Source organism: Microtus oregoni, unplaced genomic scaffold, assembly GCF_018167655.1.
Source record: "Microtus oregoni isolate MIOR12 unplaced genomic scaffold, Mior012 000019F_ref0000042, whole genome shotgun sequence".
NCBI lineage: Eukaryota > Metazoa > Chordata > Mammalia > Rodentia > Cricetidae > Microtus > Microtus oregoni.
In genome coordinates, this window is record NW_024543078.1 from 19,695,162 (window position 1) to 19,717,290 (window position 22,129).

The following is a 22,129-nucleotide window of genomic DNA, read 5'->3' on the forward strand; positions in this document are numbered from 1 at the left end:
ACCCAGTGTTCAACGTGGCAGCCAACAGCCACGCGCGGCTACCCACGTGAAATGTATGAGCGCAATTAAGAAACAGACCACGTACAATGCCAGAGTTCAGGGGAGGCGGAGCATCCTGACCTCAAGGCCGCCATTGGTCACGCAGCAAACACAAAGCCAACTTGAGTCGCATGAGCCTCTGTTTCAGGAGCAATTGCATTTTAAGTTTCATTTAATTTAAATTTTAAAAAGTAGTTGTTGAATTCTCAGTATTCCTCATTGTCCGCTATGTTCAGCTAGTCCGGATTTATCCCATGCTTTTTCAGACCTAGGCCAGCTGGCCTTGGTGAGATCCCAATAGAACATCCCCATTGTCTTAGTGTGTGGGTGCACCCCTCGTGGTCCTGAGTTCCTTGCTCGTGCTCCGTCTCCTTCTGCTCCTGATTTGGACCTTGAGATTTCTGTCCGGTGCTCCCATGTGGGTCTCTGTCTCTGTCTCCTTTCATCGCCTGATGAAGGTTAATATTCATGAGGATGCCTATGTGTTTGTCTTTGGATTTGATCCTACTGCACGTACTGGCTTTGTGGGAGCCTAGGCAGTTTGGATGCTCACCTTACGAGACCTGGATAGAGGTGGGCAGTCCTTGGGCTTCCCACAGGTCAGGGAACCCTGATTGCTCTTCGAGCAGATGAGGGAGGGGGACTTGATCGGGGGAGGGGGAGGGAAATGGGAAGCGGTTGTGGGGACGAGGCAGAAATCCTTAATAAATAAATAAATTTAAATAAAAAAAAGTAGTTGTTGTTTTGAGACAGGGTCTCACTTCATAGCCTTGACTGCTCTGGAACTCACTCTGTAGACCAGGCTGGCCTTAAACTCAGAGATCCGCTTGCCTCTGCCTCCTGAGTGCTGAGATTAAAGGCCACATGCCTGGCTTTCTCCACACTGATTTTGGTAGCGCTCTCTCTCTCTCTCTCTCTCTCTCTCTCTCTCTCTCTCTCTCTCCTTTCCTCCCTCCCGCCCCGTCTCTTTCTCTTTCTTCTCTTCCTCTCCACCCCCCTCTGTGTTTGCCTACACACCCATAGGCAGTTATTCTTGTGTGTGACTGAGGAGGCTTGTGTGCCATAGCTCGTATGTGGAGGCGTGTGCCATAGCTCTTATATGGAGGTGTGTATGTCATATCTTGTATGTGGAGGCGTGTGTGGCGTAGCTCGTATATGGAGGTGTGTGTGTGCCATAGCTCGTATGTGGAGGTGTGTGTGCCATAGCTCATATGTGGAGCTCAGATGACAACTTTGTATGTCCTCACTTTCCATCTTGTTTAAGACAAGGTCTTTTGAGCTTCCAGGCCTCTCTTGTCTCTACCTGTCATCTTCCCTGGAAGGAATTAGTGATGTGTGTGCTCTGTATGTGGGTTCTGGGGATTCGAACTCAGATCCTTACACTTGCATATCAATTACTTTACCCACGGGCTCACCTCCACAGCTCCAGTCTTAGTTGATGTCCATATTCCTACTCCACAGCCTTATTTCAACAAACAATCCAACCCTTTCAAACAAAGCTTGTAAGGGTTTCCCCGTGTTGTAGGAAATGGTTACCTAGTCCGCACATCGCCCCCCACCCCCTCGCTTTTCTCTCCTCTTTCTCCTTCCTCCCTGTTTCCTCTCATGCTAGGGACAAGTCAAGGCTCCATGGCTGCTAGACCATTACCCTACTGAACCACATCTCTTACCTATTTGTTTATTTTGTGGCTTTTTTTGAGACAAAATTTCACTTTGTAGCCCAGGCTGTCCTGGAACTCAGTATATAGCACAAACTAACCTCAATTTTGCAATACTTCTTCTGCCTCGGGCTCCTGGGTGTTGGGACTACAGGCACGAATCACTGATCCTGGCCAGTCACAGATTCCAGAGTATTCTTTTGGTTTTGGTTTTGAGACAGAGACTCTGTCTTAGTCACTGTTCTATTGCTGTGAGAAGACACCATGACCAAGGCAAATCCCATAAAAGCATTTAATTAGGGATTTGCTTACAGCTTCAGAGGTTTAGTTTCTTATCAGTATGGCAGGGAACATGATGCCAGGCATACAGGCGGGCACAGTGCTGGAGAAGTGACTGAGAAGTCTACATCCTGTTCCACAAGCAGCAGGAAGAGAGAGAAACTGGGCCTGATCACCCCAAGTGACACACTACCTCCAAAAGGCCACGCCTCCTAACCCTTCTCAAGTAGTGCCACTTCCTGGTGCATGAGCATTCGGAAAACGAGGCTGTGGGGCGATTCTTATTCAAACCACCTCAGTCTTGATCTATAGCCCACGTGGACCTTAAACTCAGGACAGTCCTCCTGTCTCACATGACCTGCTTTCTCGATTTGTTCCTGAACTGGAGCTAGGAGGAAGCGGGAGCAGGGACCTCATCCTGGCTGGAAGCTGCAAGCAGCTGAGTAAGAGAGTGCAGTTGTCACCTTGGGAGGAAGTGAGGCTGAGAGGTTCTTCCCTGCAGAGACCCGAAGACAGGGAGGACAGGAAATCTTGATGGCAGTGTGTGTACCACCTCTTCCCTATTGGAGGCGTGGCTATTTGTGCCCATGCATTTTCTCCGCTTCGTTTGGTTTGTGGTGTTGGGGATCAGATGGAGGCATGGGTGAGCGCCAGGCCGGAGCTGGGCTGCAGCTCATGCTTGACCCTGCCGAAAGAGCCCTTAAATAAATACACTTTTAAGAATGAACCATTAACTTAATACTAGAAGTGGGACAACCAACTGAATAATTAATGAATTACAATTTTGCCTGGCACGGCAGCACATTTCTTGAAGTCCTGGCACTCGGGAATCTGAGGATGACTTGTCACGAATTCAGACACAGCCAGGGCTACATAGCAAGTCCTGGCCAGGCTAGCATTCATAGCCAAAAGGGGGGAAAAATTAAAGGAAAGAGGGAAATTACAAGGCTAATAATAAAAATCCAAAGTCTGGGAGGATCTCTAAGGGCTCTCTGGATGCTCACCTTGATGAGAGGCTTGGTGTGACCGTGGGTAGGCTAGAACCTCTCGATGCCCAGCCTTCTTATCCATCCTCTGTGAGAACCCATATCACACCCATTGGAAACAAACAGCACAGCAGGTGCTGTGTTCCCCTCTTTTTCCCGTGTGTTGGATGAACCACAAGCAGGGTTCCCTCGAAGGGAAGCAGGGCACGCATGAGTGGCCATCGGCTTCACCCGTCACTGGCAGACACCTTGGCACACCTTTCCTAAAACGTAAAAACCATTCCACTTTGTTTCTAAAACCACAGAAGTGCTCCTTCCCTTCCGCTCAGATTCCTGCTCCCAGGAGCCTAAATTAGGAGTTAATTAAGAGACAATCAAAGCTATATTCTCCCAACTGCTCAATGGTGTTAAATTCAATACCGATGAAGGAAAAAAAAATCAAACTGATTACTTTGCAGTTGGGAAACAGTTAAGTAGATTGTGCTATATTAACATTTTAGTGTTATTAAACACAGCCATTGTGTGACCTGTGGAAAATGCAAGGTAATGATGATAAAACGACATAATATATAACTCTATGTGATTGTGCAGTCGTTTCCTTGAGGTGAAATAGTTCATCTTGGGGTGATGATGGGGGTGGATAATAAAACTTGGGAAACCCCCAGCTCAGGAAGCTGGGAAAGTTCATGAGTTAGGAGCTCCTCTCCCTAAGCTCTCTCCTCAGCCTCCCTCCCCTCCCCAACCCCTGAGTTCTATAAGTGTGTACATTGCTGGGGGGGGGGGACTCTTTGGTGGAACTAACTGCCTGCAAATTGGGTAAAGATTGGTAAAAATTGGGGTGTGATTTCTCCAGTTGTTGCCCATGTTAGTGACAAGAATATAAGGGGCCCTGGCTGTGATTAGAGAGGCAGCCAGGAACTGAAACCCCAACCCCTCCCCATACACACACACAGTTTTCAGCAGCAGCAGAATGGGGTCAAAGAGTTCACACACACACACACACACACACACCATCTTGAACCATGCGATGAAAGGAGAGGACTGACTCCCAGAAGTCATGCACTGTGGTATGCATGTCACATATGTGTGCATGCACACACAGTGTAAAGGTTTAAGTAAAATGCTGCAGGTCCCCGAGTGGCTGCAGGTCCCCAAGTGGTGACAGGCAGTGGGCAGCAGGTCCCTAGACCATGGCCACAAAGGCAGCCAGGTCCTAGGCAGGAAGCCACAAGGCAGGGAGAGAATGAGTTGGATAGGCATGCCATGAAGAGTGAAGTTGGATATTTATTTAGTGGGTTAGAGGAAGGAAGGGGAGAAAGGAGAAGAGGAGAGAGAGAGAAACAGATGGGAAGGGGAGAAGTGGGAAGAAGGAAGAGACAGAAGCTGCCTCTTCCAGAGAGAGAGAGAGAGAGAGAGAGAGAGAGAGAAGAAGCAGAAGCAGAAGCAGAAGCAGAAGAAGAAGAAGAAGAAGAAGAAGAAGAAGAAGAAGAAGAAGGGACTCAGGCTGGAAGCTGAAGATCAGCTTGCCTTGGTAGACAAGGAAGGGAGTGGGCATGGCTTGTCTCTTAAAGGGACAGGACAGACCATTACACGCAACACGTTGAAAACAAACCCTTTTTGTTTGCTTACCTTCACAGCTCACTTTACTTGTGGAGTGGGAAGCAAGACAAGAACCCGACAGGAGAGTTGGCTGTCTCAGTGACGCCGACTTTCCCATGGTAAAAGCCATGACTCTGTAAGCGAGCCCTCACTCCTAGGCTGTCAGCGACCTCAGTGAACTCATTGGCACCTGGAGGAAATGGGTAAAATGGCATCTTTAATCTGACATCAGTGCCCTCTTGTGCTCATGTTACCCCATGGAAGACCATAACACTGCCAGTGAGCAGAAGCCACAAACAGGCCCACAGAACTCAGAGAGCAAGGAAGATGTAGTCAGTCTGACAGGACAGTAGCATGGGGCTTGATCTGGCTTAAATGTAAAGGTGAGAATATGGCTGGAGATGTGGCCTAGTGATGGCGTGCTCATCTAGCATGTGACCCCCAACACTGAACTAACTGTGGAGGCCCAAAAATGTGAGCCCATTTCCACACTGACTGAAGGTCAGAGGGTTGGAACTTACCTCTACTCCTTCAAGGTTATTGTGTTTCTACCTCAAACAAAGGTCCCACCTAGATTCAGGTCAGAGAGTTCTGCTCTCTCAAGGTTAGTGTCAACAGGTGTAGCTAATATCCAGACCTTGCATTTCAGGAATAGAGAAGTAGGTTTGTTTCTACCTCAAACAAAAGTCTAAGGATCCAACTAAGTTGTAACACTGGATTCTATCCAGGGAGTGGTTTGCCTACAGAATGTTTTGGTCTAGGGTATGAGCATGGCGACTTGTTTTTTTCTAGCAACAGAATGTTTAACTATGGACCTAGTCTGCAACCTTCACCTGGTTTGTTCATATCCTTGTATCATGTTAATGCAGTTTTTTTGTCTTAGTCCTATTGCTTGGGGTCAGGGGTATTTTAAGCAATTGGAAATTAAACACAGGAGATTTCAGTATTCATTGGAAATAGTGAATACTAATTAGTACTCCAGGTACTAGTCTATGTTTTTCTGTCTTATTATTCTCGCATCTTCGTATTCTTTACTACTATTTCTAAATCCCAATGCCCCTACCCTGGCATGTGGTATTTTTGTCAAGGCTGGTCCTCAACAACTAACACCCATCAGAGGAAGGTATTGGCAAAACTAACCACATCGTCAATAAGAAAGAGGTGGTACTGGCTTTAGGGACATCTCCAAAGAGGGACACACATTGCCATCAAGGTTTGCTGTTCTCTCTGTCTTCCCATCTCTGCAGGGAAGATTCGCTCAGTCTCACTTCCTCCCGAGGTGACAATTGCTCTCTAGCTCAGCTGCTTGTAGCTTCAGACTAGGATGAGGGTACCAGCTTCCTTCTAGCTTCAAGTTAGGAATAATCACAGGGAAAGGATATGATTGGCCGGATATGGGTCATGTGCTCATCCTTGAACTGCAAGTGCAGAGGCATGAGGCTTGGTATCCATCCTTCATCTAATCAAGTGATCTGGGCCAATGAAAAAGACAGTTGGAATTGGCAAAATGTTTCTGTGGGGAAAGGCTCCTGCTCCCAAGCCTGATGACTGAGTTCAGTCCTTAGGATTCACATGGTGGAAGGAGAACGAACTCTTACAAGCTGACCTCCACATGCACACCACTGTGGCAAACATGTAAACACACACACAAGCTTTCTGAGCTGAGGTCTGTGTCCTTTATGTTCAATTCTATACAATAGCATCAAAAGTATGGCATATAGTACCACAGAACACTCATATGTTAAATGAATAGTCAAGTGAATACACACAGCTAAAGCTATTATATTTATTGTATTTCTTTCCTTCTTTTTTTCAAGACAGAGTTTCTCTGTGTAGCCCTTGCTGTCCTGGACCTCACTGTAGACCAGGCCGGCCTTGAACTCACAGAGATCTGTCTGCCTCTGCCTCCCAAGTGCTGGGATTAAAAGACATGTGCCATCATCGCTCAACCTTCTTTATTTTTTTTAAAACAGGATCACTTGGAGGGGGGTGGAAGGGAGGGGAGTGGAGAAAAATATATAGTTCAATAAAAACAGTTAAAGTATTAGGGTTACAGGCATAGACCACCATGCCTGACCTGTTTTATTCCGTAATCAGTAATATTGTGTGTATGACGTTTGGGTGTATTGTGCTATGATGTGCATATAGAAGCCTGAGGACAACTTTGGGTAGTCCTCAGGCCTATTCAGCGAGTGCCTTTCCTTGACAAGTCATCTCCTTGATAACAAACATCGCTGGCACGTGTGTTTAGATTGAATCAGTTGTGGAACCCCTTCTCTGAAGAAAAGTAAACCTTCAAAGGTTCACTGCTGGGAAACGGTGGATTTGGCAGTCCACTTATTCTGGGGGAGAAGAAAGCAGCCCTGTGTGCTTCGTGAAGCACCTTCCTTCAGCGTTTGTTGGAAGAGCTGCCGCAGCCTCTGAATGCTTGGGAGGAACTCAGGAGTCTGAGACTCTAAGAGCATCTTGCTGATAATAACAGCCCACTGATCTGGAGAGACTTAATAGGCTTTGTTAGTATTCTCTTGGAATCTCTTCATTGTGTATTGCTGAACTGTTTCATAAACTCACCAATGGCTTTAGAAACAGAGTGACGTGGTACACCTGGCGTGCCAGCGCTCAGGAAGCTGAGGCAGGAGACTCAAGAACTCTAAGCCAGCCTGGGCTATCTAGAGAGCACCCGTCTCCACCCAGACCAAACCCTGCTTTAGAAGACATCTCTGAAACAGTTCTTGGGAAAATCTGAGAGCACATCCTCGGTGCTGACATACACGGCTTTAAATAGAGGCATCTTTTTTCTTTCCTGTGACCGACACATCCAAACAAAAAGACTAATGAATTCATAGAGGCTTTCTCTGACTGTACAAGTGGGAAGTTAGTCAGACATTTAGTCACTCTGGGTACGAGGAGCTTCCAGATTAGAAATCTAGATGAGCCGAGACTTTGGTTTTAATTATATCTCTTCCGAGCATTCGGGTCTTCAGGAACTTTCTAAGCAGGGACTGCTTGCTGAAAGCAGGAGTACTGAATGGAAAAGGCCGGATTGTTCCTCCAGCTGGGCTGCTCCATGGTGTGTATCCAGAAGCACTTCTAGCATCTGCTCATGGCATGAGGGCTGCTCAACATGAAGAGCTGGTTAATGCCTTCGCTACCGTGGCTAGTATGGATGCTAAAACGGGGTTCAAACTCCAAGAACTTAAATCGTGGTTGTCCTTCAGTGGAATGACTCAAAGCTCGCCCAGGGTTGAGTAAAATACCCCGAGGCTCCATATGCCCAGTAGAAGGAAACTGAAACCCGGTGAGGATGCCTTGAAATTATCCCGAGCCACCCTTAGCAACTGCTGCTTGCAGCAGGACCCACTTGACATTAGCTAGAGTCTCTTAAACCCCCAGGGCTCAATTTCCCTGCTTATGTTTCCCAGTGCAGTTATCTTGTAAAACGAAGTACAGTGTAACAGATGGATGAGACCAGTTTGACAGGAGCGGGAGGAAGCCAGTCTTTCAAGGTCTCTGAAGTCCTGACACCAGAAAGCAGAGGCTGAAGTCCTTTCTGGCTGTTTGCTTTTCTTTTCCTGTTTTCTTTTCCTGAACTTGTCTCTTCAGAATCCACATATATAGGTGCTCCTAAACAACCCAAGGACAGCACTAGACTGTGAGGAAGGTCGCAGTCCCTGCTGCCAACAGACACAACCATGCTGACTGCATCAGTGGAAATTTACAGATGATAAAGGCTCACCGTCACTTTAAGAGCCGCCCCCACTTAGGGACTTCAAACTGAGGAGCAACCCTTGTAGCAAAGAAGGGCTCAGTTCTTTACCTTTCTGGAAAGGGCAGTGTTGATCAAGCCTGTTTAAAGTTAGTAGTTAATTCTACACACCGCTGCGGTTCACTTTCGAGAGCACGGACATTTCAATACTTCCAAGTTGTCGGACCTCATTTTCACTGCTGAGAAATCCCAGCTATGCTTATTAGCCTAAGCCCTACCTGTGGAAGCTTGAAATTCTCAGAATTGTTACAGTTTTTCTCCTGATTATGAGATTTAGTGTGTGTGTTATGGAAAACACAAATCTAATGACTGTTTTGCAAAGATGTAGGCAAAGGGTCATAACAACAATTCACCACTTAGCACAACCCTAAACAAACCTCCAGAGAGAGGCTTAGTGACGCAATGATTCCGGCTCAGTGTCAGTGAATAAACACCAGGCGGCTACAGACTTGTTTAATTAATTCCTGCACTCGCCTCAGATACAAATTAGCAAAAAGTAGCATTTTGTGTCTTGGGTGTAATTGCTCACGTGGCTGGGGACAGAGCTTCGGTTGTATAATTTAAGCAAGGATTTACACAGAGAACCTAAGAGACAGAATACATATTTGGAAATGAACATTTTATTACACAGAAAAGGCAAGATTCAGATTAAATACTGGCAAAGGAGGCACAAGAAACAGTAGAAACCACTCTACTCCAGGGCAAGGACAACAAACATTTCTCCCCCCATCCCCACCCCACCACCAAGGGTGACCACTGAATCCAGGTGGGAGAAGAGCTTCACAGGGGACACTCAGGCGCCCTGGGAACATGGCATCTTAGTTAAGATTTTTATTGCTGTGAAGAGACGCCATGACCACAGCAGCTCTTATAAAGAAAACATTTAGTTGGGGTGGCTTTGCTTACAGTTTCAGAGGTTCAGTCCGTAGTCATCATGGTGGAAGCATGGAGGCATGCAGGCGGACAGGGTGCTAGAGAAGGAGCTGAGAGGTAGGTCTCCATCTGGATCCACAGACAGCAGAGAGAGAGAGAGAGAGAGAGAGAGAGAGAGAGAGGAGACACTGAGCCCCGCTTGGGCTTTTGAAACCTCAAAGCTCACCTTCAGAGACACACTTCTAATAAGGCCACACCTACTCCAACAAGGCCACACCTCCTAATCCTTCTCAAGTTGTGCCGCTCCCTGATGACAAAGAACTCACATATATGAGCCTATGGGGGTCACTCCTATTCAAACCAGCACAGATGGTAGAGAAACAGACCCCGAGACCTTCTTCTAAACAAAAACCTGACTGACACCCAGCAGCCTGTTGGAATAAAGAGTAGAACAAGTGAAGATGCCTGCTGAAGATGAAGACTCTACTTCAGCAGCGATAGACAATCTTCTCTTTGTTTGTCTGAATTAGGGTCTCACTGTGTATCCCAGCCAGACTGGAACTCCCTGTGTGGTCCAGGCTGGCCTCAGACACCCTGTGATCCTCCTGCATCAGCCTCCAGAGTAGGTAAATTTGCCACATCCGGCAGGAGAGTCGGTGAATCCGAACGACAGAGTACAGTCTGAGCCACCCAGCAGCTAGCTTTCATTCCTGTATCTTCAGGGTTTTTATGATGTTGAAACATATATACACACATACACATAATCACAAACATTAAATACCATGAAAAGTGGCGAAAATATGGAGAAGAATGTGTCTTGTGTAGCAGAGGATGGCCTTGAATTCGAATTCTCTTGCCTCTCCTTTCTGGGGTCAGGGATTACAGAATACACTACCACATCTGGGTTATGTGGTACCCAGGGCTTTGTGCCTTAAGATGAGCAGTCTATCAGCGGGACTAAATCTCCACTCGCAATGTTAGTCTCTTCTATTTTGCAACCCCAGAAGTAATCAGTGTTTGGGCACACTGGTATTTCTATAATTGGGATTGCTAAACTGCTTTCTAAAGTTTGCGTCTTGTAAGACCTGCTAATAGGGCTGCGGTTGTTCTTTCTCCCACATATACGCCAGTACTGAGTATTCTCACTATTGTAAATCCTTGCCAATCTCATAGACGAGAACACTTCATTCCTTAGACTTTTCCCATTTTGTTATGACCTTGATTCCTCCCCAGTGGCCAGGGCACTGATGCTCTCCAGTCCACACCCAATGCCAGGATGGACTCTGGGGCCACGTGCAGTCCACAGGAGCACTCTGTGCTATGCCTTCAGCCCGATGCTGCTTTTTTGTTTGTTTGGTTTTTGAGACAGGGTTTCTCTGTGTAGCCCTGACTGCCCTGGAACTCACTCTGTAGACCAGGCTGGCCTTGAACTCAGAGATCTGCCTGCCTCTGACTTCCAAGTCCTGAGATTAAAAGTGTGGGCCCCCACTACCAGGCCCTAATGCTGCTTTTAAAGAGAAAACTCATGGCTTCATTTCTGTGCTTTCGACCATAGTTCTGATAACAACACAGAGAAAAGGCTGACGGAACAAGTAGTGAATTCATCGTGAAGCCAGAAAAGCCACTCTAACGTTCCAGGCAAGCCGTGACGAGAGCTTTATTTAGTGCTGGGGGCGTGTGCACAAACAGGAGTGGATGTGGGGCCATAAAATTATGGAAATGAGAAAACTGGTATCAAGAGGCGAAGGCAAGGAAGCCCTAAAGATTGATCTCTGGCATGGACAGTTGAGTGGCTGCTGCAAATTCATGTGGCCATGATGAGCCCTGCCTTCTACTGTGCCTAGGCCTTGCTCCCATCACCACAGTGCTTGGCAGTGAGCTGTGTTTTCTCTTTCCACATTGTTGTGTGAGGTGTGTGTATGTGTATGTGTGTGCATGTAGAAGGTGCAGGACACAGGGCATGTGTGGAAGTCAGAGGACAACCTGTGGGAGTTGATTCTCATCTTCCACCATGTGTGTCCCAGGATCAAATTCAGATGGTCAGGCTAGGCCTTCACCCCTCAGCTACCCCAGAGGCCCCAGTGTTGCCAACTTTGCATGATTTCTACTTCCAAGGGGAGTCTTCAGCCTAGTTCAAGATGCTCCCTCCTTTATAACCTCCCTTGCTTCTGATCCCCACCCCTTCCCCATGACAGCCCTAGTCCCCCACCCCTCTCCGTGATAGCCCTAGTCCCCACTTCCTCCCCATGACAGCCCTAGTTCCCCACCCCTCCCCATGACAGCCCTAGTCCCCACCCCTCCCCATGACAGCCCTAGTCCCCACCCCTCCCCATGACAGCCCTAGTCCCCACCCCTCCCCATGACAGCCCTAGTCCCCATCCCTCCCCATGACAGCCCTAGTCCCCACCCCTCCCCATGACAGACCTAGTCCCCCACCCCTCCCTATGACAGACCTAGTCCCCCACCCCTCCCCATGACAGACCTAGTCCCCACCCCTCCCCATGACAGCCCTAGTCCTCACCCCCTCCCCATGACAGCCCATGTAGCCAGTCCAAAAGCATCATCCAATATGTAGCTGAACTTGGGTCCTCCTTGCTACTCTCTGGAACTGTGCACCGTCATGCCTGGTTTAATCCACTTTTTCTTTAACAGTCATTAATTATGGATTAATAATAATTATTTAGTATTTATTTAGAGTTTTGAATACACCAGGCACAATTCTAGGGGCTGAAAAGAACAACCAGCAAATAAGAACAATAATCTCTCTCCTTTCTTGAAGCCCAGCCTCTCCAGTACTTGCTGTTATTTCTTCGGTCAACATTTTGCTCTCATCATTCCCTGGGATTTTCCTTCAGAAGGTTGACACCGGTTTTAATGATGTCAACCCCGAAAGCCCTTTCTTGGTGTCTTTGACCTCCATGCTGTTGACCTGTCTCTTTCCTTAGCTTCCTTTACCCTGAACACCTCCATCTCTGGTTGTCCTTCTTATAGCCTGAAGTTACTACTTCCTCTTCCTTCCCTGCCTTTCCTTCATTTTCCCAAACACTAGCTCTCAGCTATGCAATGCTAATTTGTATTGCACTTATTTGGGTGTACATATTAATTAGTATACTGCTTTGTTTTCTGAAGTGTGTTTCACGGAACAGATGTGCTTTGGGTCATTTCCAGATGTTATATAAAGCTTCAGAAGGTTCTGTGGCCACATGGTCTTGGGAAATGGGTAAACACTGGGCTTGTCTGTATCAGAACATCTTAGAGAAGCAAAGATGCCAATGAGATTTAAGTACTGCCTTGGAAGAAATGATACAGTCTGGAGAGTAGGCTGTGCCCTGCTCTAAGTTTATGAAACTGACTTTCCAGCTTTACCTGGCTGTCAGGGCTAGTTTATGTCATTTTGACATAAACTAGAGTCATTGGTGAGGAGGGAGCCTCAATAGAGAAAAGGCCTCCTTCAGATCAGGCTGCAGACAAACCTGTACAGCACCTTCTTAATCAGTGGCTGATGGGAAGAGCCCAGTACATTGTGGGCGGGGCCATCCCTGGGCTGGTGGTCCTGAGGTCTATAAGAAAGCAGGCTGAGCAAACCATGAGGAGCAAGTCAGTAAGCAGCACCCCTCCATGGCCTCTGCATCAACTCCTGCCTCCAGGTTCCTGCCCTGTTGGAGTCCCGGTCCTAACTTCCTTTGATGTGAAGTTGTAAACTAAACAAACCCTTTTCTCACCAATTCTCTTTGGATTATGGTGTTTCGTCACAGCAATCGTAATCCTAGCTAGTACACTTACCCCAAGAGACTCCGTTTTACAAAGCACAAGTTGCCTCTGTTTTATCCATAAACGCAAAGTTGAGCAAATCAGTATCTTGTTTGTCACATAGATGCTCCCACCCACAAGGCATGGACAGATGAATTTATTCTGCAAGCAAAAAAGTACCGCCTACATCCTTTCCGAAGGAGATTGTTGACTATGTGGGCACAAGAGTGTGTTAAAGCTGTAACGGAAGGGCTGGGTATAAAACTCGGTTAGCAGACTGGCTGGCTGGCATGTAGGAGTCCCTGGGTTTGATCCTCAGCATCCTACAAAACCGAGTGCAATCCATCATTTGGGAGGGAGAGATGGGAAGATTAGCCAAAGTTCCAGGTCATTCCCAGATACGGAGAGATGAGAGAAGGGGGGGGGGGGGAGGGAGGGAGGGAGATGTAACAGAAAAAAAGGACCCTTTTTCACAGTGCTGGGGATTGAACCTAGGTGACCTTGAGCGTGCAAATGCTATTCCACTGAGCTACAAACCCTGCCTTCAGGCCCGTACACTTACCTAACAAGATAGACCAAGGAAACAGAACGCTCACCTGGAGCCCCAAAGGGAAGAAGACGATGGCCCTACCAACCTGTCAACGGACCAACAGGCAGGGATCTCCCAACGGTCTGGGGTAGGAGGGGGCTTCAGGTCAATGCAGTCTCCACTTCACCTGCTTGATGGGGCCCACACCTGGTATAGACTCCAGCTAATTTGTATGTTGAAGAACTTTTGAAGAACACACTTTAGGAAACATTATATTAGACAAAGAGCTCTCCGAGAGTCGAGACCTTATCATATCTGCTTGTTCGTGTGTTCCCTAGAGGACTCTGGAGAACAGTTCGGTCCCAGAGGTATTTGATACACTTCAGAGTGTAGAGATTGAGCTGGAGGCATTCTAGTACAAGATTAGGGGTCAGGGAAGTGTGAATCGTGTTTAGGAATATCAGTTTGGTTGTGTGATAAGAGAAGAGGAGGAAAACTATGTCAGCAAATTAGATAAGACTCCCGAAAAGGCACAAACTACCTAAGCTACAGAAGACAGCTTCAGTAGACCCACAACAACTGAATAGAACGGATTACTAGTTTAAGACTGGGCATGGTGGGCATGGTGGCGTAAGTCTGTAATCCAGCACTGTGGAGGTAGAGAGACAGGAGGAACATAGACTTGAGGCTAGACTGGGCTGCAAAAAGATTTAAAATTCAGGCTAAGACACATATGTGACCCTCTCTCTTTTTCATATATATATGTGTGTGTGTGTGTGTGTGTTTGTGTGTGTATGTATATAGTGTATGTATATGTATAAAAAATGTTATATGTAAACACACACATATATACATACAAAAATTAAAAAGAAAAACTATTTTTAAACAAAAGCCTAGAAGCTAGAAAGATGGTTCATTGGATAGGAGCACTGGCTATTCTTTCAGGGCCCCCACATGATGGATTACAATCGTTTCTAACTCCATCCCCAGGGGTTCTGTGGGCATGAGGCATACACATGGCATATAGACATACATGTAGGAAAAACACCCATACAGGTAAATTTCTTTATTTATTTAAGACAGGGCTTCTCTGTGTACCCACCCTGGCTGTCCTGGAACTCCATCTGCCTGTCTCTGCCTCCTCCTAGTGCTGGGATTAAAGGCATACGCCGCCACCACCCAGTGATACAATTTTTTTAAAAAAAAAAAAAGAAAGAAAGAAAGAAAGCCTGGGCCTAGATAGCTTCCTAGTTAAATTTAATAAAGTTACAATTAGGCACTCTCCAACATCATGGTGAAGAAATTCATAACCACTGGGTCAGAAGTGGACTGCTGAAGGTCAGGGGAGGACAGAGCTAGGAGGGACAAATGGGAGAGACGTTGCTGGGTCACCTGACCACCTGCATTCCTACACAGGCTAGAACGAAGTTGGTTCTGGATCTGCTGGACATTTGCTGTCTGAGCAGACAAAGACTTTAGTACTGGTGTGTGGTGTGTGTGTGTGTGTGTGTGTGGTGTGTGGTGTGTGTTGTATGTGTGTGGCATGTGTGTGTGGTGTGTATGTGGCATGTGTGTGTGTGGTATGTGTGTGGTGTGTGTGTGTGTGTGTAAGTAAGCCAAAGGCTAGCCTTGGTGTTGTTCCTTGGTATAGAGAACTGGATGAAGGGCCTCAAGCTTGTTACTCACGCACCCTACCTAACATCACCCCCTTCTCTCCTCTCCTCTTTTGCCTTCTTCTTCTTCTTCTCCCTTTTCTTCTTGCTGTGTGGACCAGGCTGGTGTAATCCCCCTGCCTCCTCTTCTCACCTGGGACCACAACTATTCCTGGTCCCCAATCCTTTTCTACTTCATTTTGAGACAGTCTCTTTGTTGACTAGGTTGGCCTTAACCTTGTGATCCTCCTGCCTCAGCCCCCTGAGCAGCTGGAATTATAGGTGTATGATCTAGTCCTTCTGAGCAGAAATGGAGTCTGAGAGAGTTATAAATATAGCAGGTCACCAAATCTCCAGCAAAAGGAACTTAAAATTGTCAGTTTAGAAATTAGCTCCAAGGTGTGTTATACTATGAAACAGGGCTCAGAAAATGGAGTTCCTCACCCTGGCTAAATCGGGCTAAGCTTGCATTCATAATCCTTAGTGAGGAGTCAGAGACATGTGAAGCTCACTTCCAACAACAGCTACAACTGTCACCAATGCCTTAATGCCACAGAATTCCCACAGAGCTCTCTCTCAATAGTTCATTTTTTACCCACAAAAAAGTGTTTACAGCAGCATGGTACAGTCCCTGTTACATCTAGACAATCCGCAGACACCATCGGGCTGTCAACACGTCAAACCAGAACTTCGGATTCTCTGGTGGCAGGCATCCAGTGGGTGACTTCCCTCCGCATTCTTCCCATCTCTTCCTTTATGCTTGAAAACCTTTTACTGCGGAAGGAAGTGTGGGGATGGTTTGCGAATGGGCTTAAGTATCCTATAAACATGTCAGAGCCCCATATTGGGGAGCCATCGGTTGGGGTCCAGCCTTGATGGGGTTCACACGTTCCAGGGTGGAGGACATGAGGATTAGAAACATTAAGCAAGAGGAACATAGACACAGAATAGAACATGGAGGGCCATCCAGTGAATACTGAATTCACCTGCGTTTAACCTCTGTCTATTTTCCATATGACTTATATGCACCATACACCAATCCAAAGGTGGGGGAGAGAAAAGGCTACTTGAACTGACACAAAGGACAAACAGAGCAATTACTTGTTCAATACCTGAAGCATCAAGCAACTATATCCTGAGTTAAGCATTCTGTTGCTTAGGCAGGACAAGCAGCAATCACACTTTAGACCAAGCATGCTGTAGGCAGCCACTCACCTGACAAGGAGCAAAAATATGAGCCAGGTGGTGGTGGTGGTGTAAACTTTTAATCCCAGCACTCGGGAGGGAGAGGCAGATGAAGCTCTGTTCTCTGTGAGTTTGAGGCCAGCCTGGTCTGCAAGAGCTAGTTCCAGGACAGGCTCCAAAGCTACAGAGAAACCCTGTCTCGGGGGGGAGGAGGGGAGGGAAGAAAAAAGGAGCAAGAATAGGCCTAAATTCTCAGAGCTTTGGTCAAGGTGGACTGGACCCACTTCTGTGGGCTCCCACATAAAAATGTCTCAATTGGCAGAATAGCTCAGTGGGTAAAGGTTACAGGTGCTTGCTAACAAGTCTGATGAACTTCATCCCTGGAGCTCTCATGATGGAAGGAGAGAACTGACTTCCACAAGCATCCTCTGATCTCCACAGACATGCCATGGCACGCAGGTAGATACATACACAAAAATAAATACAGGTATCAAGATAACTTTGTGAAGGCTCATGCTCGGTTGGGATGTAGCCCAGTGGTGGAGTGCTTGCCTGGATGCTCCATTTCCTTCCTGACTCCAGTACTTAGCACAGCAAACTAACCTACTAAAAGCGGACCAAACAGGAAAAGAGGCCGTCTGCTCTGTGAGGACACCTGAGAATCCGCACTTACCCATCTGTGAACTGCCTCTCACCAGACACTGCATCGGCCAATACCAGGGTTCTTAGCGTTCCTATCCTCCAGCGCTGTGAGGGAGTAATTTGCTTTTTCTTTTCTATTTTAGTGTGTGTGCATGCAGACGCCTGTGGAGACCGGAAGAGGGCGCTGGATCCCCTGAAACTGGAGTTGCAGAAGGTTGTGAGCTTGCAGACGCCTGTGGAGACCGGAAGAGGGCGCTGGATCCCCTGAAACTGGAGTTGCAGAAGATTGTGAGCTGCTGTGTGGGTGCTAGAAACCAAACTCGGGTCTTCTTAAAATTTAAGTTTTAAAAGCTAGTTGGGAACAAGCCTAAACAAAGGCCAAGCTTTCCAAATTAATTTTTAAAAAAAAGTCTCCGTTTCATTATTGGGGAGCTGGCAGTCCAAAGAAAGACCCATCACAGTTATTACTGATGGCTGTGGAAGGTACCGGGACTGGTGTGCCTGCACATGGAGGTCAGAGGGCAGCTTTCAGATCAGCTCTTTCCTTCTACGGGATCGAGGGTCTGGATCAGGATGCCAGGCTTTAAGGCAAGCACCGTTAGCCTCTAAGCCATCTCGTCCTCTCCCAGCGGAAATCGGCTCGGTGTGGAGAGCAAGCCCTGTAAACCAACTTTAGCGAAACCTAACTCAAACTGCAGCCTGGATGTAACTACAACATGTTAAACATTTATGAATAAAATGAGAGAAATGTTTTAGATCTAAGGTGGGAGGAACAAAGACTTCTAAAGTCAATTCATTAAAGGAAAAAAACATATCAACTGTACTTCATCAAAGCTGAAATGCTACTCTGTAGAAAATGTTGTGAAGTTAGAAAAACAAATTACAGATTGGGAGAAAATATTGTAAACCATATATTACAGAAGAGAATTGTATCTGGAATATATCAAGAATACAAATAAAACCCAATCAGAATCTGAGTAAAAAGACATCCCACTAAAAAGAATATACACACACAAGCAAGTATTGAAAAGAGTTCAGCCTTATCAGTAATTGGGGAAAAGTAAATTAAAGCTACAGCGAGGGTCGGGGAAGATGGCTGAGCTGGTTGGTGAAGGGACTTGTTACCACCAACCCTGATGACTTAAGTTTAATCCACAGGCCCCACACGGTGGAAGGAGAGAGTCCATTCCTGAGTTGTCTCTGACCTCCACACAGGTGTTACCCAATTGCATGTACACACACACATACAAACATGCAATAATAATAATAATATAAATACTAAATGTTTTTAAACTATAGTGGGATACTTCTATACATCAGAATGGCTAAAATAAAAAATAGCGACATTCCGAAACGCTGATAGACAAATCACAGATGGTACAGCAAGGCAAAGTGGGTTATTCGCTCTGAGAAACGGTTTGGCAGTCTCTTGCAAACTGCACGCGCCACTACTGTAGACTGAATTAGTGATTAAGAAAAAAGAACTTCCTGCAAAGAAAACAGTAGGTCCAGATGGTTTCACCACTGAATCCTACCAGACATTTAGAGAGGGATTAGTGGCAAATTTTCACAAATACCTCAGGAAAGGCTTCCCAATTCATGTTTGAAACCAGTACTACCTGATCTGAACATGATCTTTAAACAGCCAAACAGCCTTCAAACAGAAGAGCGCTAACATTTGCTTCCTTGTTTTTGACAAACTTTCAAATAAAATTTAACTTAAAATAAAGCCCTGTAAGTTTTTGCTGAATAGCTTGCAATCACAATGGTTATTGTAATATTTAATATAGTATATTAAACATGGGCTATGTGGCTTTAGTATCTTTTGCATCTCCTATAGCACTGGGTCCAGATAGGTCCCCTAAACACTCGGATTACAGGAATGTGACACCACACCTTGCCTAAGGCTGTTTCTTGTGTGGGTTTTCTGTTTGGCTTTTAGACAGGTCTTGCTACACAGGCCAAGGTGGCCTAAACAGATGCTGACACCAGGCTCCCAAGGGCTGGAGTAAGAAGCGTGCACCTGGACTGCAACTCCTTGAGGAGATTTATCATTAAGGATGCTCAGTCATTCTGTGGGTTCTTAAATTTAAATTTATTTTGTGTGTATGTATATGCCGTGTGCCAGGATGCATTTGTTGAGGCCATCTCATCAGTCTAATATGATTTTTTTTTGAGAGAGAGATAGATGGATAACCAGTGTTCACTCTTCAGCTGGTATCTTAGGAACGATATTACCTTGGCCAACTCACCTCCCATTCTCCAAAGCATGGTTTTTCTCTCTGTACAATGATGACAAAGGAGATTCCACAGCTGCGAAAGTTCCAATAATGTATGGCACGTATCCAGCCTACACTTTTAAAAATTTACCCTTTATTACTAAGTGTGATAAAAATAAATGCCCTAGTTCTAATTTTACATTGTGGTCTCTCAAATAGGAATTTACAAACCCGTCCTTTATGCAGCATTTCCTCAAGCCCTCAGTTGTGGTATCGGAGGCAGAGAAACCATCGGCATCATTTAGCTAACCTGCCGCTCAGAATCTTCACTGGTCAGCTGACAGGCGTTTGACTATGCAGGCCTTCTCTCTGAGCAGCTGCCATCAAAGCGCAAGGACGAGGCTTCGCTGGGAGGAGAATCTAGCCCTGAACTCTAGCAGCTACACATCTCTTCAGCATCTTCCGTTCTTCTGTCATGATGTGCGGAGCTGAAGCTTTGTTTCCCTCGGGTCTCCCAAGTCTGAGGATACTCACCTGGCTTTGCTTTGCCCTCATGGGCGCACACCAGCCAATGAATACACTGGTAATAATAATAATAATAATAATAAATCAAAATGACAGTGGCTTCCCGTCATTTGTTTGAGAACAATATTCGCCGTAGTTTTTTCTCCAGTATCTTTCAGACTCCCGAATAGAACCCTGAAAAATACCAACACCTCCATTTTCTTGTCTGAACTTTCTATTTTCTTGATCTGAAGATTAGGTCGGGTGTCTACTGTGATTAACAAGTAGCCCTTGGAGCGTTGCTTAAAGACAGTTTCAAATTAGTGCAACATAGACGGTGAGTCTATTTTGTGCCGATGAATTAACCTAAAAATGTTTAGTACTATAGTAGCTTGGTGTGACGGTGCACGCCTATGATCCCAGTACTTGGAAGGAGTTCAAAGCCAAGCTGGCATTCATAAGGAGACCAGCTCCAAACCCAACCCAACCCCCCACCCACCCCATTCCAAAGCCAAGAATTTCGTGTTGGCATCCTTGCTCTGAGTTCTTCACGCGTAAGCATTATGTAGCTCTGATACTCGCCTTTCGCCCATCCCGTCACTTCATCAAAGTCGGGCTGGGAAAGAGTTCTTTCAGAACCCACCCACCCATCCCAACAGGTCCACAGCTACGGCAACTCCAGGCCACGACGCCTCCCGGGCTCCGCGGATGCAAGAAACCCGGGTTCTCCGCCCGAGGTGCCAAAGTGTCAGACCTTTCCGAACCTATACCCCCGCAAGGCAGAGAGAAAGCGAGCTTGAGAGCACGCCCAGCGCAGGCGCTCACAGGGCTCGAGGGAGGCGCGGGCGGGGCTTAGAGGGGGCGGGGAGGAGAAAGGGCGGGGCGGTGTGGGCAGGGCTTCAGTCCTTGCTGGGAGAGTTGGGTGTCTAAACCGCCTGACAGCTTCAGTTCCCTTCTCCATAGCCCAGGCTCCTCCTCTACCCTGAATGCTACCTTGCGTGAGTGGCTGGCTCAGACCCTGTGTCAGCGCCCTAAACCCCAGCTGGCCCCTAGTCCTCACTGGGTCAGGTGCTGCGTTGTGCAGGCATGCACTCTGGAAATTTCTACATCCAGAAACTTCCCCCACCGAAATAGTCAGGGACAAAATACGGATATATTTGGGTCATGATAAGTAAAGCATTCCCAGGATCCAACTTTAAAGGTAATTAACTTATTAACCACAAGAAGTTAATTACATTTAGATTTATTTTTGTTTATTTTTGTTATAAAATCAGATTGATTCATAAAGATACATATGGAATGTGACATGTCACATTCTGACGAGTATCAGAATTGCAAAATGCTTAAGCCCGTCTGATCCATGAGCAATAGGAGAGTAGGGGCGAGCATCACTGAGCTCCCGCCACGGTGTTCTTCTTCAGAGGCTATCTCATTTACCAGGTTCGTGAACCATCTTAACTGGATTTTCCCACTTTAGATAAGTTCGCCTTGTGACAGCAACCCCAATGCTAGATCAGAGTTAATAACCAAAAGGGAAATAAGTCTTTCAAGAAAAGAAAAAACTGAAGACAAACAAACAAACAAACAAAGAAAAAACCTTACATTATTGCCTATATAAAGTGTCCATCAGCTGCAAAATGTTTGGTTTAATCTTCCTGGGGAAACCACAACAGTTATGCCTAGACATTCCCTGGAGAAAATAAATGAACGGGAGGAAAACTATAACCAGGATGATAAGTTTAGCAATTTAATAATTACCTGATCGACAGCACAGAAGAGTAGACTATAAAAGCCGCTATACTTCTTTACGTTAAATTGTCAGAAAAGAGCGTTAAAAGATGGCTGAAAAGAGAGAATTCCTTTCATTCAAATAATGAACATCGTAGAAATAAAAATTAAAGAGCCTTCCTATCCCCTGCCCCAAGGGAGCCCAGTGTTATCTTATCAGCATATTGATTCCTCTGGGTTATGCATTTAGAACTGGCTTGTCTCTGGGGAGGGATGTTTGGGATTGAACACAGGGCATCAAGTTTGCTAAGAGACACCATCCATCCAGGCACTGAGACCTTCCGTAACATTGTCACCTGGGCTGGAATGCAGAGAACACTCCTTCTCTTTCATGTCACCTGGGGAAGTTATGATTCTTCATCTCAATTTCCCCTGCTACGATCAATTCAGGTTATATCTGTACCAACTGTCAATGAGAATTTCAAATCTTTAAAAATTATTATCATTATCGCTACTACTACTCTGTGTGTGTGTGTATGTGCATGTGTGTGGATGGTACTCTGTGTGTGTGTGCGTGTGTGGATGGTGCCTGTGTGTGTGCCTGTGCATGTGTGTATGTGTAGATGGTGTGGATGGGCACACTGTCACATATATGTAGATGCGTGTATGGTGCGTATTTGTGTGTGTGTATGTGTGTACACACATGTGTGGATGGTGTGG

At 46.2% G+C, this 22,129-nt stretch overlaps 1 long non-coding RNA gene across 1 annotated transcript; it reads right to left on the reverse strand.

Moving 5' to 3' along the window:
• Positions 1 to 15,007: 15,007 nt before the first annotated feature.
• On the reverse strand, positions 15,008 to 19,860 carry LOC121459863. The gene is made up of 3 exons (XR_005975986.1): positions 19,211 to 19,860; positions 16,990 to 17,228; positions 15,008 to 15,905 (listed from the first exon to the last, which is right to left on the reverse strand). It is a non-coding gene; the product is annotated as an uncharacterized LOC121459863 (long non-coding RNA).
• Positions 19,861 to 22,129: the final 2,269 nt, after the last annotated feature.